General features: G+C 39.5%; 1 protein-coding gene across 40 annotated transcripts in view; it reads left to right on the plus strand.

The window, feature by feature from the left end:
• FOXP1 (forkhead box P1) overlaps positions 1 to 13,389 on the plus strand; it is a 498,462-nt gene that overhangs the window by 330,445 nt on the left and 154,628 nt on the right. The window contains exon 1 of one of the 40 annotated variants that reach the window (XM_039482904.1): positions 6,927 to 7,035. The exons of the other annotated variants lie outside the window; for them this stretch is intronic. The gene's annotated coding sequence lies outside the window, so the exon portion shown is untranslated. Of the gene's footprint in view, positions 1 to 6,926; positions 7,036 to 13,389 lie in introns of those variants that run through there. 40 annotated transcript variants of the gene reach the window in all.

The following is a 13,389-nucleotide window of genomic DNA, read 5'->3' on the forward strand; positions in this document are numbered from 1 at the left end:
GTCAGAATACGTTTGGGTGCAATCATAGCCTTCCACTCGCCTATAGAGGGCTTCTCAGTGTTTGCTCATCCCACTGTGGCCAGATTCCTCAAGGGCTTACACAACTATTTTTTTCCTGTATGGAAACTGGCTGTCCAGTGGGACCTTAATTTGGTTCTCAATGCCTTGAGGAAACCCCCCTTTGAACCAATGGCTACCTGCTCTCTCCTTTACCTCTTCCTCAAGGCTTCATTCCTTGCAGCCATCACTTCAGTTAGATGGATGGGAGAGCTCGGTGCTCTTATGGGAGACCCTCCATTTACTACCTTCTATAGCAGTAAGGCTACCCTGCATCCCTATACTTGCTTCCTACCGAAGGTCTTTTCGGAATAACATATACATCAAGAGAGCCACCTACCAGTGTTCTACCCAAAGCTTCATGCTTCTGAAGAGGAGACCAGCCTGCATATACTAGACATCAGAAGGCTCTTGCCTTCTGCCTTGACAGGACTAAGACCTTGCAGGTCTCTCCTAGGCTATCATTTGCCGAGATGATGAAGGGACAACCTATTTCTACTCAAAGATTGTCGTATTGGGTTTTGGGTTGTATTTTAACCTACTATGAAAGACATTTTCGTAACAGAAATCTGCAGGACTGCAACTTGGTCTTCCATCAAGATCTTCGCCAACCACTATGCTATCTTACCGGCTTCCAGAAATGATGCTCTCTTTGCTGACAGAGTCCTCCAGACCATCTTGGACTTGCCCTCTCAGCACCCACTTCCTTGATGAGTTACTGCTTGGGAGTCTCCCAGAGTGGAACACCTTTAGGGACATATACTTGAAGAGAGAGAGACTTACAGTAACTTAACTTCTAGTTCTTTGAGAGTTTGGTTTGAGAGGAGAGGAGCTGAGCTGCACAGACACACACACATATGCTCATGCACGCTACTCTCTATTCTCTCTGAGAGGCTCACATCTCATGCATCCTACAGCACCTGACCTGACACACAGAAAGAAAGAAGTTACTACTGTACAGGTAAGTCGCCTCTCCTTCTGCATGGTTAAACTGACTTCAGTAATAGCATCCCTAGAAAAACACATGGTTCACAGCTCTCAGTATGAAAGATGTGTACTTTCACATGGATCATCACCTTTGCAACAGAAGAGTCTTCAGATTTGTGGAGACTCTCAAAAATTGTCAATACAGGGTACTCCCATTCAGTCTAGCAACTGCACTCAGAGTCTTCACGAGTGTTTTCTGAAGTAGAGACAGGGTGGTTCCACTGTCTTCGTGTATCTAGGCAACTGGCTTCATACAGGCAAGACATATCCAGAAACCATAGGATCGACCTAATTGCTATGCCATCTCCTAGCATCACTGAAAATCTCTATGAACACAAGAGTCTACTCTGACTCAGACCCAGACTGTAGATTTTGTAGGAGTGACCTTACACTCAGTCAGAGGAGAATTTTTCTTCCTATGGACAGATTCCAAGCCATGGGCAACCTGATAAATCAGATTATGCACAACCTTAGGATGTAGGCCTGGATTTGCCTTACTGTCTGGGTCACATGGCATCATGTACTTACATAATGCTATTCACCAGCCTTCACCTCTGTTGCTTGCAGGCTTGGTTTTGAACAGTAGATAGATATGCTGAGCAAACACAGCATGAACACTGTAGTGACAATCCCCATCAAGATAAGGCCTCTCTGACTTGGTGCAAAGATCTTAGAAACATAGGACTGGAAGGGACCTTGAGAGGTCATCTAGGCCAGTCCCCTGCATTCATGGCAGGACTAAATATTATCTAGACCATCCCTGACAGGTGTTTGTCTAACCTGCTCTTAAAATTCCCCAGTGATGAAGATTCCCGAACCTCCCTAGACAATTTATTCCAGTGCTTAACCACCCTGACAGTTAGGAAGTCGTTCTCCCCCGCCTTCCCCCTCTTTCCCCAAAAAAACACCAAAAAAACCCAACTGGAATGGATGTAAATCTCCTTGAAGTCAAAGTAGTTTGAGACGCATGCTGGACATTATTAGCATTAATCCAGTTTTACCACGTTCTCATACTGTCAGACAATATGACAGTTGTATTCTATGTATAAACAAACAGGCATTATATCCATTCCCCTGTGTATAGAAGTGGTCAGTTTATGGAACTGGTGTATCAAGAATCTCATCACCTTATCAGCCACATACCTCCCAGGAACCCAGAATTTGCTGGAGATATTGGGTGTTCCTGGATACCCTGATGGCAGACCCTCCTTACAAAATATTTCATAAAGACAAAGTCTCACTATGACTACATCTGAAATTCACCCCCCAGTAGTTTTGAAATTTCTCATAAGCCAGACCATCCACTCACCTGTGTTCTTCCCAAAACCCCACACTTTCAGCAAAGAGAAAAGACAACATTCCTTCAGTATGAGATGGGCTTTGCATTTTACCTACAGAGAACAAAACAGATCAGAAAGTCACCTAAGCTGTTCATTGCTATAGTACAGAGATTGGCAACCTTTGGCCCGCGTCCCGCCAGAGTAAGCACCGTGGCGAGCTCAGGCCAAGGGTTGACGATCCCTGCTGTAGTGGAACGAGCCCAGATACAAGTTGTTTCCTCCTACAGGGTCTCCAAATGGATCTCTGGCTGTATCCTACTTGTTATGAGCTGGCACATCTTCCTCGCTCACTCTACAAGAGCACAAGCAGCCTTGGTAGCATCTCTTCAAGAGATACCTCTGCTTGACATTTGCAAGGCAACAACGTGGAATTCTACCTATGCATTCAAGAGACATTACACCTGGGTCAATGCCTCCTCCACTGACACATCCTTTGGGATGGTGGTTTGTGAAGCAGCCATGCCACCTGCCACTTCACACCCTCCTCCTTTCTGAGTACTGCTGGTCAGTCACCCACAGTGGAATACAGATAGGGACTAGAGTTTAAAGAAGAAAGGGAAGTTATTTACCCCTCACCACTGTGGTTTTTTGAGATGTGTGGTCCCTATCTGTCTTCCACTCCCCACCCTCCTTCCCCTCTGCTTCAGACCATCTCTAATTTGTGGTAAGAGGAGGGACTGGAGAGGCATTGCTCTGCACCGCCCTTTATACCCTTGGCACAGAGCATAAGGAGAGCAAGGGTGCAACCATGGACCAACGGACACTGCTTGAAAGAATTCCTCAGTCTCAGAAACTTCCATCTTTATTTTTTAGTTTATTGCTAAAATGTATGAATTGTCCTTTTTTATTGATATGATTATATATGATCTGTTTTTACATGTAAACTTTTTAGACCCAGTGGCCCACTGTGGTTAAAGGTTTGTTTTGAATACATGTCTAGTGTGCTACCTTTTCACAGAAGAAAAATGTTGAATGCATTTTTATGCGGGGGAAGAGATCATTGAATGTATGGAAACCCTTACTGGCTGAATTATACAACTGACTTGGTATATCTTGTTCTTTCGGTATTGCCACTCTGTTCATCACCTTTTAGTGCTTTAGGCATATGGCATGCAGTACATCCAGAGAAATGTCAACAACATGGCATATGTTGTATGTACTGATCTGGATACACCACTGAAAATAATGGGCCCAACTTTGCAAGACATTGTGCTAAGAATAGAGAATGCAGCGATATGCAAACAGTTAATTCGCCATTAGTTTCATGTTTGAAGTCAAAGAGGGCTGTATTTTAATGACTTTTATTATTTAGTTTGCTATTTATTTGTTATTAATGCAAATTAAAAATGTAATCTTGCAGTCATGTTAATGCAGGGAGACACCTGCACCCCAGTGCTGAACCCAACTGACATCAGTGGGCTCCGTGTGGACTCCTGGGTCTACCTGTGTGAAGACAATTGCAGGATCAGAACTTGTGTGAGAGAGAGAGGTAGTAGTACTTATGCCAGCTTGATGGTTCTGTTGCTCCAAATTGTCTTTTTAATCCGTAACAGGGACAGTGCAGCATGTGACAGGCTTTCCCCATGCTGTCCCGTCCATTTGCCTCAACCTTAACTTGGAGAGGCCACCTGTTTAAAAAAAAAAAAAAGAGTGGTTCAGTCATTCAGTCCTTTTTCTGAGTACTGCTGGCAAGTCTGTTGATTGAGGGATGATATTAGTGATACAGATAATGGACTGAGCCCACCAAAGGCATTTTGTATAGGCCATTAGACGGTCAGAGTCAGATTAGCTCACTGCTGACCTGTGTCCCAGTCCTGCAAGAGGACACACGCAGGCAGATTGTTCTGACTACATGGAGACCCTTTGGTGGCAATGGGACTCTGTGGGCACCATTTGAATCCTATTGAGGATCAGGGGACCTGGATTCATAGTGGTAACGTGTAGGTGAAAGGCTCTGTATCCCATTCCCAATTTCTGGAACTATCTAGTTCCCCACTCCTCCAATGCACCTTTCATCCCCCAGGAATGCTAATTTTAAAATGAAGAAATTTTGAAATAAATGTTTATTTTAATCGCTGTGCCAGAGAACTTTGCAAGTATGTTTCACCTTTACAATAAACTATTTGTACTATATTCTGTGTCTCTTTAGCTGTTTGTTTTGCTGCATAGGACTTGCTCTGAAGCTTTAATGTCTGAAGTGCAGAGAAGCAGTGAGTGGAGAAAGACATAGCTCCTTTTCAACAAAGAATAAATATTTTTCTGTTATCTGTATGGTCTTTTAGCGGTTCATGATATTCAAGGGATTGTGCAGCTCACCACAAGGGCAAAACAGAACAATAAAATATTTGGTTTTATCTTTATTGAATGCTGAACATTTTGTGCATGTTTATGAGGGTTAAACATTAATAGCACATGTTAATGAGTATATGTCTTGAGCCAGCTTCTGAGATCTTTTAGTTAGTGCATGAATTTTCTAATTGACGACAATACTTGTAACATGCCTAATTATGAAGTCATGTTCTAATCAAACCTTGAATAACTGAAGATTTTCCCCCCATCATTTGCAGTTATGTCAGTGGCAGACACACATCATTCCAGTGCTTATCCTTTCTGGTTTTTGTCCTTAAACATTCATTGCATCTTCTTTTCTGAAACATGTATGTGTACTGAATTTCAGCACGTGTGTGTGTGTGCATGCACGTGTATCTTTTTAAAATTTTACAACATCAACACAAATGGCTGAAAAATGGTGACAGCCTCTCAAGTTGTTGCACCACTTTGTCGTACTTCCAGGTGAAGTACGTGAAAGTGATTATAGGTAATAAATATCTTTTTTTTTAAAACTTATTGCAGAGGCAGTTTTTCCCCCTGTTAATGAGGGTAATTTGACTTGGTTGAAGGATTGCAGTTCTTAAGAATTAATGCAGCAATCCAATTCAAAGATTTAAAGAGATCTAAGATTTTTCACAGGTCGTGTGCTAGTGAATGTGCTCCTATCACATAGCAGCTAATGGACTTGAACAACAGTCTGTCATTTACTGTTACCTCAGTGTATAGCAGCTTTGCCCTTGATAGCAAGTATACTTTCCCAGAGCAGGTTATTTAGTACTGTGGTATATTTGTAACACTTTTAAAGAGAGTATCCTGTTTCTAACAGCCCTTATTACCGTATAAAGTGAGGTTAGCTTTCTGATTTTCTTAATTATGTGTTTGAATCTTAATATGCTGTAGACTAAGGTATTTTATGCTCTGATAGCTGCCTTCTAATTTTTTTCTTCTTTTCAAATATGGCTTTATATATACATACATATAAAATATTTTATACATTGCATTTTCACTACACTACACACAGGGTTAATTACATAAATACAGAAGTGATATGCCTTGGTCTCCATAAGTTCCCATTATTTTTAGGGATGCATTATTACCTTTTAACAATGTTTAGTTATGGCTTATTTGTAAATGATGTTAGAAATGCTCTAATTTCTTGATCCTATTATGTTCCTGGGTATTAAAAATCCTATTTTAAGGTAATTAGAAGGATTCTCTTCCATTTAAATGTGTGTTCTCCAGACAGTGTCACTCTATACTCTGCACACAAGAACCTTTGTTCCTTAATTAGAAAAAGGACTAGAGCTCATTAATTGTGGATACCAAGTGATGTCTGCTTAAATGGTGAAGCAATAATACAGTTTAAATAATGATTGAGCCTACATTTTTAAAACTCTTATAATATTTAGAATTGATAGTGATAAATACTCTGAATATGATCCAATTTCCAGTGAATCATATTGAGACTTATTGAAAGCTCTCTCTTTAGGAGATTGAACCCCAGTCAGATATAATAAATAAGAGATGAATCGCACTGGTACAGTGTCTGCCATTTTAAAAAGTCAGCATTTATCAACAGTCTCTACACAATGATATCTGAGATACCACAGTTTTCCCCTGTACTTAGCAAAAGGAAATAATTGTGATAACTGTCTAGCAACGGAATGGTTTTGATCTTGGCCTTATGGAGTCAGATTGTGATGAAAAGAATATTTTAATTGCTTGCTTGCAAACAGGATGTGTTATAAATGTTTTAACACTTCATAAGGGTTTATTTTGGAATATGATGACACGTGTCCTTTGTCCTTTACATTTTTAACATCTCACTTGCTTCCCCTAAGGAAGAAAATGCAAGAACTTTGAAAGCTAAAATACAACACCGTTTACCGAATGATATGAATCTATATAGTGGCCATAGACCTGGGCACTGTGCATCCCTTCAGATATGCCGCAGTATTGCTTACATTTCAGGCTTCTACAGATTTGGCGTGAGCTCCCACTTTTATTAGTAAGGGCAATGCTGAAAGAGAGCAGAAGCTTATGGAAGCTGATCATTTGGGTTTTTTTCACATCAGGAGCCAAGTACTTGTATTTCTCTTGCTTCACACATATAATATTACACTTTCACTCAAATAGGGATCATAGAAATTAGAGATGTAACAGCCTGATTAGATCATTTAGTCCTTCACTCTGCCATTGCAGGAGTAGCAGTGTGACATCAAGGCCTTCTGCATCCATACATTCACAGCAGATGCTGCCATCCTACTGCGTGTCTATGGGACAGAACTTGTGCCGTGGTTTACTGCACAGTTGAAGCCAGGTACCCTGGAGCTGCCAATTTCTGTGCTTTAATATTTGTATACATTTAAAATTCTGATTTTCGCTAGTATTCTGAGGCATTTCAAAGGATGAATCGAACAGCACGGGAAAGAATTTGAAAGATATAGATTATTAGGAAGGTGAACACTTCTTTTGAGGAATGACTGGACCATGTTCTGTAGCATCACCCTGGTTTCACTCTCTACCTCCTGCTGTCCTTTTCAGCTCCCCAACTCAGACTTTTATTTCAGCACTACCTTTTTCACCTACTCTCCCAGCCCATTTCTGTCTTTTTTTTTCCCCCCTCTTCTCACTTTGAGCAATAAACAAGGATAAAATTGGTCTAATTTTTCAAATGCTCATGAAAATCCTTATTAACAAAATAGAGTGTGTCATAAGTGAAGAATAGGACATTTGACATGTAGAACTATGGGTTTGTCTTCTGTTTTACTAGTGTTATGAATCAGAAATGGTGACTTGGGCTGGGGGATGGAATCTTCACTCAAAATGTACTGCTTTCTAGCCTTGTCTGGCTGGAAAATGTGATTTTTTATTTTTTTGGGGTAACCTTCTATGTTGTACAGCTCTCTGTGAAAAAGAAAAATAGTTTTTTACACTTTAAAAAACACTGTTCTTCAATTGGCTATGCAAAAATCTTATTACAGTATTTTTTCCAAACCTGCACACATAATGTTCAGTCAAGGAGAAAACAGCAAAAAACAGTTGTTGATGGACTTAGCAGAGAACTGGATTAAATAAGCATTAGTCTACTGAAGCTGATTACAGGAATATGAAAATGCAGTATCTTAATGGTACATATTTTCATGTGGCAGCTCAGTTGCCTTTCATTTTGCAGCTAATATGTCTATTCTTATGAGTCATTTACTTCTTTAATTACCTTTTGCAGGCAAGGCACCATGGTATATTAATGTGAATGATTTTTACTGCCAGTTTATCATACAATGCCCCAGAAGTTGAAAGGCATAATTGACTTGGAAGAGCAGCTCATGAAGGAAACAATATTTAGTTGACAGTTTTCCTTGTACTCTCTGTTGACGTTTATGAGTTTACACTATGCTAAAGGAGTAATAAACACAATTTTCTTTCAATAACAGGAAAGAGTAGCTTCTAAAATACATTTGTGGAAAACAGATCTGTTCATTTCTTGAATAATATAAAATAATGTATTTCCAGTGCGGAGACGTATATAAAATTGTCAGTTGAATTAAACTTTGGAAGGTGCATTTATAACCAGCCTTAGAGCATTAGAACATATTAGGATGCAGATTAATCAAATCAATCTAATGAATATTTAAATTATATACAGATTTGGATAAATCATTTTCAAATCTGGGTGTTGGATTATTTGGTGGCCTTCTCTTCAATGGGAAAACTTGAAGAGCGCATGCAAATCTGTTTGCATAGGTGGGAAAATGCTAGTCTACGAGCTCTTGTTAATGAAATCCTAATTTGCAGTTTATCTCGGTAACTTTCCTGAAGTTATAAGTTTGAGAAAAGTTGAAAGTACAGGATTGCAATCTGTCAAAAGTCTGGGTTGTTTCTGGAATGATATTTTTATTGAATTGACCTTGTCAAATAGCAAATTCTCTTTGAATACATCCAAGGGATCATGCAAAGGTATGATTAATCATGTCGTCCACTTTAATTAATTTAAAGGCGCACATGCACTCATGGCTAGCTTTAAGCCCCCACATTTCCAGCCTTAGTATGATGATGCAAACTATTCTCTCGTTGGCTTGGAGAGAGTTAAACTTTTCAGGTTTCTGCGATTGTTTGCAGTTCAGCCCCATGCAACATAATGAAAGTTTTCGAGCCATCTGTTGTTAAGCTGGCGGTGAGCAAGGCCAGTATATCCAAACAAAGTGCTGGCCTGCTGTAAACTGAACCTGTCAGTTTAGCATAGCTTTGTTGACCTCCCCAATGTGCAGGGCAGCCTGTGGTACCAGGCGCTGGCTGTGTATATAGCTTAGAAGGGAACTGCTTAGGGGGACCATGTTTACTTTTTCCACTTAGTGTTCCTCCCACAGGCTTGAACTAGTTTATAGTAAATCTTTAAATTGACACTGTTTTTTTTCTATTCTGAACTTTTTGGGTTACTGGGGGGGAAAAAATTGGCCATTGCTGGTGTTTTGAACTTTTCAGAAAAGATTTCAAGAAAGCAAGGTGTGTATGTGTGTGATAAATAGGTTCACAAATATCACAGCTTGCTTTCTGGGCTGCTATTGTCGTCTTTGTTCTGTATTATTTAAGATCAGTTACTCATTTGCTTCTGAGTTTTGGGACTAGTAGACAAGGTGGAGCATAGTAAACAGTGAGTGCTCCTGTGTGTGTTGTCTTAATACGAAACTGATGTTGCAGCCAACAATATCTGGAACTGGCCTCCTTTGCCTTTTGGGGGGGGGGGGTTGTTTCGGTGGGTAACATTTCCACTAGATGGTTTTATAAAATCTAAGACGTGTCTGACTAAAATCCCAGCGATCAAAGCTGGAAATGGCTGGAACCCTCATGCTTTTCTTTGTTTTGTTTTCTTTCTTGTGTAACATGTCAAGCTTGCCTGATTTTTGCATTCTCACCCCTAATGCACTTGCTGTATCTTTCCTAGTCTCCTTGTTCCTCAAACTTTCTTCCTGAATGAATGTTTATTTTTTTGTTTTTTGTCTAGGAGACAGTATATGCCATTTTACCGTAAATCTTAATCCATGGTAAACAATTTGTGACTATGTTTGAAGGCTTGGCAACAAATCTCACTGGGGCTGAGACAAGAAAATAAGTGTTCCCTATCTCTGGTGTTTGCTTTTTGGACTCCACCTACAGCAAATACCTTTGTGCTTTGACCTCTGCCAGAAGTACTTTTTCTACTTTATTTTCTATACTTCTGGTGTACTTCTTGTGTGGTTTTTTGGCCTCTTCAAGTACATTTTAGCTACCCAACTGTTTTTGGAAAGCAGTCTTGTTTTCTGTGACCCAAATGCTGCAGTACTTCCTTCGTCAGTAAGAATTTTACCTGAGTAAAGACCCGCATAATTGTGGCTTTGTTGTGTATACCAAACATACCTCTTGTGCAGTTACTAAAGTACATCCTATTCTACCATTGTTAAATATATTGCAGCCAGTCAGTAACTTCAAATGGTAGGTATCACATGTAGTGGAATCACCTCAGTAGTTCACAGAAAGTAAAGAAAGAACAATTAAAAGTCATTAAAAGCGGTTCTTTATTTTAAACATACTAGAGGGTTGGGAATTCCACAGTGAAGGGTATAATGTATACAGGACCAGTCACCAATCAGTGATGTTTCAAGTTACATTCTGTGCCATATGTTTTAGGTGCAAGAAGTATGTCAGTGGTGAAAAACACTCCATTTAAAATTCAAATGACTGCACTTACTAGGAAATCCCATACAACCCTAATCTGTTTGTAAGGTGACTGACACAAAGTGCTTTTTGTTTTAAGGTAAAAGAAAATGCTTTCAGGATAGGGTTTCTGGTATAAATGTCAGGTGCAATGCAATGTGTGCTCACTAAAGAAGTCGAGGAGATAACCTTGGCATTTAGGACATTGCCTTTTATAAAATGAAATTGTATTTTGTTTTTAAAAAGTAGGACTACTTTAAGAGGTCACCTATTAGCTATGGTTTTGCTAGCTGTCTGAAACTCAGCTCTACTGTCTATTAAACTCAAACCACTATGTAAACATTCCTGTGTTGTTCCTGGTCTCTACAATGGCCAAGGGGATCAGGTTTCACCTGCCTGCACATCTTCAAGCAATTAGAGCAATTAGCTTGAAGCCATTTCACATTCAAGGTCTGCTGTGACATTCAAGTCCAGAAGAAGTCTGGAGGAAAGAAAAAAACCCAACAGAATATAGAATGGCCACTTTTCAAAACACATGAATAAATAATCCACTTTTCTTTTTGTATTTACAGCTACTAAAGGATGCTATTGTATGGGTTCTGAATACGTATGCAAAATTGTTGTTACCAAGAAAGCATCTTAATCATTTAAACTCGATAATGAAGTTTTGCCTATGTGTTGGGATGGGTAGCAGGGAGGAAGAATAGCATCCTGACTTCCAATGGTTATTGGTGTGAAATGATGTTGTCCTGGTCATATTTATTGACCTCGTTTGCTTGTCGGACAAATTTTTCTTCTTATTTACGTGGGGATTTATATTTGATGTTAACATTGTAAAACTGCATTCATTCAGGTAAATGTATCCGTTACATTGACATTCAGCACTGAATTTAGTGATTCTAGCAGTAAGTCTTCAAAGCTGCTATTTTTTAAAAGGTTGGAGCAGATTAGTGGTGACCTTAAAAGATTAAACTAGTTCAGTTTAAAGATAAATAATCAGCCTTTAGCACATTAGATAGCTACATAAGCATGACAGAAGGTGACTTTCTTCCAACAGTTCTAGAATCGAGGAAGCATTTTTACATTTGTAACTTGGCTACACAGGACCAGTGCTTTGCAGAAAGAAAGACATAAACTGATTACAACACTTCAAATTGGTTAATGCAGTTTTAAATCCGCAGTTTTCCTGTTGGTTTATTATGCAGAAGAGGGTAATTTTAAGAGCTATGCCCACTGCAAAAGAAGATCTTGCTTTGCTGTCCCGGAGGGTGTTCTTAATCAGAAATAACCGCAGGCTAAATTATAATGTGGAATTCTGTTGCCCTTTAACCTACTGCCTGCTCATTCAGTGTTTGCTAACAAACAGCTCTCAGTACAAAATTGTTTGAGAATTACTTTTTCGTTATATGTGCTGACTTCAATTAAAATAAGGAGCTTTTTGGGGGTGGGGAATTGAAAACATGTAGATTTCCTGGGAAAGTTTTAGCAATAGTTTTCTTACAAGTCTTCTCCAGTACTTAACTATACACATGGTGGCACACGTAGTTCAATTTAAATAAAATCATCTCATGAACTAATATTTCTATAGTGGTGGGAAGAAGGAGAATTTAATGACAGGCGCGTAACTAGCCACGTTGAAGAACTAGAACTCTAAGACATGTGCATCCTAAAAGGGTGGATGTTCCAAAGGACGAGGTTACTCATCTCTTGAATACAGGCAAGTCTCATCTTATGCGGGGGTTCCGTTCTGTGGTTAGCGCGTAAAGCGAAAACCGCGTATAGTGAAACACTCATTGAGTTGAATGGCGGGCGAAATCGCCCGCACTACAGAAGCAGTTTTGTTGTTTTTTTTCTTGTTTTTACCGACCGCGCAAAGCTGAATTTGCGCATGTTAAATGTGCCTAAGATGCGGCTTGCCTGTACATGATTTCCACCAGCAAATCTCTAATTCTGCTTGTTACTTTATGGGCAAGCATGGATAACTATTCCATATTATAAACAGTGATATTTTGAGTGGGGAAGTTAAAGGCATGGTGGACTTTTTTATTTTATGTTCAGAAACACTTAATTAAAATGTACAGTTGGCAAATTAATTGGCAAGCTTAAAGTGAGAATTACTGAGTTAGTAAAAGACTCATTGCACGACACCCGTTTTCCCACTTAAGTTTACATGCTGGAGCGGAAACGTGGTACTTCGAAAGGAGGTGATGCCTCTGTAAAGCAGATCCTTCCAATTTTTTTTTCTAGACTAGTCTTCTGTTTCTATGATCTGCCTTTTGAACTGTTTTTGTGGCTGATCAGTTCCACCTAATATGTCTCTTGATTTCTGCTATTGTAATACTCAGACGACATGCTGTTCTCTTCATTTTTATAAGCTTTAGATGCTCCTGCCTGTCATACTCTGGCGGTTTATCTTCAGCGTCTGGATTTGCTTTCAGACTTGCATGTCTATCAAGCTGCTGTTGCTTTGAATGTGAGATCAAAAGAAGATGAATTCCAGTAAAAAATTTCCTTGTATGAAGAAAAGATTGGGGCCTATGTAAACATCCCACTGACAGCTCCCAATGAGTTATTTTAGCAGAGCATTAGCACCCAGAATGACAGACAGTCCAAGACTACATGCTAAATAACAAATCAGTCCCTTCAGCAGCAGCACGTTGCCACAACAGCAATACATTTTCTAAAGGAATCCTGTTCCTCTTTTTTTTTTTTTATTGAATATGGCTGTTCGACTGTTCATCTCTTTTCAAGCTGCCTTACAGTGCCAGCCCTAGTTTACTTTTCTTGACAATATCTGTATCATGTCACCAATATGACAGAAGACAGGACTTTGATAATTGGGGTGAGAGACAGTCAGTGAGTCATCCTGAGTTAAATAGGTAGTTTGTTTTAGTGAGTGAAAGGAAAACGTAAAGAAGAAAAAGCATCTGCAAGAATATTGAATGCTTACTCCTAAGATCTTAGATCCAAAGGGTTTGCGGGG

The sequence above is a fragment of the Mauremys reevesii genome, linkage group 7 (genome assembly GCF_016161935.1).
Source record: "Mauremys reevesii isolate NIE-2019 linkage group 7, ASM1616193v1, whole genome shotgun sequence".
In the NCBI taxonomy this organism is placed as follows: domain Eukaryota; kingdom Metazoa; phylum Chordata; order Testudines; family Geoemydidae; genus Mauremys; species Mauremys reevesii.